The 5,240-nt window shown below is 31.1% G+C and overlaps 1 pseudogene; it reads left to right on the plus strand.

Moving 5' to 3' along the window:
* Nucleotides 1–3,945: 3,945 nt before the first annotated feature.
* Nucleotides 3,946–4,820, plus strand: LOC150030115 (uncharacterized; annotated as a pseudogene).
* The last annotated feature ends 420 nt before the right edge of the window (nucleotides 4,821–5,240 follow it).

The following is a 5,240-nucleotide window of genomic DNA, read 5'->3' on the forward strand; positions in this document are numbered from 1 at the left end:
TTTATTTCTAAAGTATTAAAAAAGAGAAAAAAAACGCGGGATTGTTTTACAATATATAATAAAATAGTACCACTTGAAGAAATCAACTTTTTATTAATTGTTTTGACTAAGTTTTGTTTTTGACTTGTAAATAAAAATGCAAACTAATGATAGGAATTTGGTTTTTCCTCTTAAAAAAGTTGAATAAAAAGTTATTTTTTAAGAAAAAAATAATAATTGTCAGCAAGCATTAGGGATGATGAAAGATCAAGTACAAGAAATTTCCATAGTACTTAAACAAGACTGAATTAAATTAATTGAATTATACAAGTCAAATTAAATTGTCTATTTTACTAAGAAAAAGATTGAATTAACAAAAAAAAAAAAAATCTCACTCCTCGTTGGAGGATTTAAAAGATTTAACTATACATCTAATCTTTTAACTCAATAATTTTATGTCAATTAAATTATGTTTATGTTGGTTTATTTTTTTTACAATAGAGATAGGAAGAATCCAAACCATATATCTTTTGATCACGGATACGTCTATATGTTAATTGAATTATACTCACTTTAGCACATTTTGTATATTTTAGTATTTATTATAAGAAATTATATAAAAGAGCAAGAAAGGAAGATAAACTGTCAAAATTATTTAGACATGGTTTGATAACTATTTGAGTCATTGATTTTAGTTTTTGAAATTTAGGTTGATTTTCTTATTATCCTCCAATTATGGTTTTATCTTAAAAAGAAATACTTGAATTCATAATGAAATTTCAAAAATAAAAACTATATTTTTTCTAGTTTTTAAAACTTAACTTGATTTTTTTAAAACATTACTACAAAGTGGAGAACATAATATGGAAACTTATGGATAAAAATGGTGTTTATAAACTTAATTTCAAAGAACCTAAAACCACACAATAGATTTTGAAATGGTCCTTGATTTTTAGTTGTTGATTTTGAAAATTGTGCTTGTTTTCTCACATTTTCTTTTTTGTATAATGGCTTTCACTTTTGTTAAGGAAAAATGACCTGATTTTTTTTTTTTTGTTAAACATGACTTGTATTTTGAAAGTACCTCCAAGAAGTAGATATCAAAATAAATAACTCTATGGAGATATTTAAAAAAAAAAAAAAAAAACCGTATTTATAGGCTCAATTAATTCTTAAAAATCAAAAACTAAAAATGAATATCATGTGTCTCACTTTGATTTTTTGTTTTTGAAAATTAGGCTTATAAAGATATTTTCACTCATACATTTATATGTTTAGTTATCCATTGTTTATTAATGTTTTAAAAAACGAAGCAAATTTTTTAAAATTAAAATATAGTTTAAAAACTTGCCGCGAATGTTTCTTTACTCAAGTTGAAATCACGTTAAAAAATTAGGGGGAAATCGACTTTAATTTAAATAAACAAAATTGTTATCAATGATTATCCAATCGTGAGTTCAAATTAAACATTGATATTAAGTTTAACTTTGACCATATTTATTTGATCAAATGTTTTAAAGTTAACTAATTGAGTTTGAAATCTTACTTAAAGGATTATATTATATTTTGAAGAACTATATACTCATTTTCTTATTCTTCCCAAAGTCTTCTTTTCCAAGCTGGCAATGCTTGTAACTACTGAAACTTTTGAAATAGACAAGTCTTTGATTAATCAGAAACCCTAGGACTCTAAACACATGTGCTTGATAATTGATATTGTCTGTTTCAAGAATATAAATAAATATTCAATCAATTCACTCACAGAAAGATTCAAATTGGAAATTATACCCAGTTCCAGGACTTCCAAAATTAGACTTAGATGATAATTTTTTATAATTCTGCATTGCAATGCAATATATATTGATTTTTTTCACATCTAATTGATTTAATCTTAATTAGGATGTCATGATGTTTTACAAACTATTTTATTACTTGCAATATTTGCGAACCAGCTCGACTGATAGGGAAAGGAACAAAAATATCATTTGATTCGTCGATTTTTTAAAAAAAGAAATAAGTAAAGTTCCATTATTGAGTGAGAAATGGGAAATTCATTGAAAGTAATAATCCCCACTACGTCGTAATAGTGCACCTATAATCATCAACGTTGTTTTTTAACCAAAAGACCGAGAGCTAACTATTGAGACTTCGGGCTATCTAAACGCATATTTCATGAAATAGTTCATGCATGCTTGTTGCCCTAGTTCTAAAGGCAAGGGATAAATCTTCTAGAAAATTGTCTTGTTTACTTGTGAGGATAATTTGGATAATCATTTTCCATTAGGGGTAATACATGGGTTGGGTTGGGATAGGTTGGAGGGATTACTTAGACCAACTCGAATATTCGGGTTGGTCGGGTTGACTAAGTTGGCTACCCAAATGACCCGAACAAGTTATCTAATCCAATTAAAATTTGGACTAGGTTGAGTTGGGCTGGGTTGTTGGGTTGGAATGGGAGACATAAAAAATCACTACAAGAAAAATGAGTTCTCCCGACACCTAAATCAGTCATCGGGAGACAGGGTCTCTCCTGACGCCATAATGGACCATCAAGAGTTCCTAAGGAACTCCCAACGACGTAAAGACCCATCGGAAGTTCCTAAGAAACTTTCGATGTGTAAAAAACTACGTCGGAACTCCCGACGCCTAAAGAAACCCGTCGGGAATTCCTAGGAACTCCCGACGATTAAAAGAGGAGTTCCTTAGGAACTCCCGACGACTTATTTAATCGTCAGGAGTTCCTAGGAACTCCCGACGCTGCCCGAGTGATTGGATTTGGTAAAAACCAGATTCTTTCTTCTTCATTTTCCCCTTCTTTTCATTATCAACCCTAGCTGCGCACCCTTTTTCCTCTTCCCTTCCCCTTGCGCCCGTCGTCGCTCCCCCTTTCCTTTCCCCTTCTCCCTTGCACCGCGCCGTCGCCCCTTCCCCCCTTGTGCCGTTGCCTATTTCTTCCATTTCCCCCTTCGCCACCACCCTTTCCCCTTCCCCTTGTTGCTTCGCCGCCACCTTCTCCTTCCCCCTTCGCGCTGCCACCTTCCCCCTTCATTGCTTACAAATTTGTTGTTCTTTACCAGCTTTCAACAAGGTTCACTCACATCCCTTTTATTTTCTTTATCTTATTTTGTGAATTGATTTAAGTCATTGTTTAATTTCTCATGAATTTGAAATCTGATTAGTCTTTGAAATCTGATTACTATTGCTTTGATTTATTGTCATTTAGCATCTATCTCATTTGCTATTCTTTAAATTAAATCTAATGTTTCTAGCATCTATATCATTTGTTGTTTTTTATTTCTAGCATGTTGGTAATCTAATGTGAATTATGGATTATGGATTATGGATTGTGGTTGTTATTGTGGATTGAGTCTTTTTTTTTTCCTTTAATTCTTAAGGTTAGGGATTACTTAATTTACTATGATGGATGTTACAATTTCTGCAATTTGGTGAATTATTGTGAATTGTGGATTATGGATGTTACAATTTATGTAATTTGGTGGATATTGTCATTTAGCATGTATCTCATTTGTTATTTTTACGTTATAATTTCTGCAATTTGGTGGATTGTGGATATTATTGGGAATTGTGGAATATGGATGTTACATGTATTTAATATTATGGATGTTATTGTTAATTTACTATGATGTTTGTACCCTTAAACTCTATCCCCTAAAAACACTTTGATTTTTAAACCAAATCAATAACATTTGGGGCAAAAAATGGACCCCTTTACTTATTACTTAATTTTAGACTTAGTTTAGGAGTAAAAAAATCAATAACATTAGGGACAGAAAAAATTAAATCACCTATTAGAGATTATTTAAATTTTTAAATTTTTTTGAACAAACTTGGAATTGTTTATTAAATTAATCAAAATTCATGCTTAATAAAGACGTTGTACTTTATCCACTAATCCAGATTATTGTTTTAGATTACAAGTTGGTCAGAAAAGATTTATTTTTAAGGATGAATAAAGAATGAATTAAACTAAGGAATAAGTTATCAGTGGAGTATAGAGAAGGAGTATCCCAATTTTTAGATATAGCAAAGTTTCATGTTAATGATTCTGGACGAATAAGATGTCTATGCAAGAATTGTATGAATTTAATTTGGGAAAAATTAGATATCGTGGAACAAAATCTATTAACATATGGAATATCTCCCTCATACTGTGAATAGGTATATCATGGAGAGCCAGTAAACTTATCTAGAGGTTTTGAAAGTCATACAACTCATTCAATACATAATGTTGAACTATATAGTATAGAGGGTAATGTTGTCGAAGAAAATGATATGTTGAATCTTATAAACGATCTACAAGTTCCAATTGAAAATGAAGATGTAAATGAAGAAGGAATTGAGAATGAAATGTCCTCTAATGGTCAAGAAAGAGATACCACGAACTTATTCGAGGATTTAATGACCAAAGCCCGTAATGAATTATACCCTGGTCGTTCGCCATTTTCGTCTTTGAACTTTTTAGTGAAGTTGATGCATATCAAAGTTCTCAAAGGCTGGAGTAATAAATCGTTTGACATGTTGCTGGAATTGTTAAAAGCAGAGTTTCCGGCTGGCACCACTATACTTACTTCCTTTTATGAAGCCAAGAGAAAATTGCGTGATTTAGGCCTAGGTTATAAATCTATTCATGCGTGCAAATATCATTGTTATTGTATTGGAAAGAATTTACAGATTTGCAACAATGACCCATTTGTGGTGAGTCTCAATACAAAGTTAATGATGGTAAGGGTAAAAAATACCACATAAGGTATTGCGTCATTTTTCATTGATATCGAGATTAAAATGATTGTTTGCATCAAAAGAAGGCGCTTCTGATATGAGATGACATAAAGATAAGCGAGTTGAAACAGAGGATGTATTGCGACATCCAGCTGATGCAAAGGGGTGAAAACATTTTGATCGTGAATTTCATCATTTCGCTTTAGATCCCCAAAATGTTCATTTGGGATTAGCTTCAGATGAGTTTAATCCGTTTGGAAATATGAGTACTTCTTATAATATATGGCCCGTGGTGATAATTCCTTATAATTTACCCCCTTAGAAATGCATGAAGGAAACAAACTTCTTCATGTATTTGCTCATACCTAGTCTAAATTCTCCTGGAAAGGAAAAATAGATGTTTACTTGTAGGCGTTGATCGAAGAGTTGAAAGAGTTATGGACAATTGGTGTGCGAACTTATGGTTCTGTTACTGATGAGTTTTTTCAACTATATGTTACCTTATTATGGACTATTAATGA

The sequence above is a fragment of the Benincasa hispida genome, unplaced genomic scaffold (genome assembly GCF_027475165.1).
Source record: "Benincasa hispida cultivar pf3 unplaced genomic scaffold, pf3_genome.v1.1 HicScf557, whole genome shotgun sequence".
Taxonomy (NCBI): domain Eukaryota; kingdom Viridiplantae; phylum Streptophyta; class Magnoliopsida; order Cucurbitales; family Cucurbitaceae; genus Benincasa; species Benincasa hispida.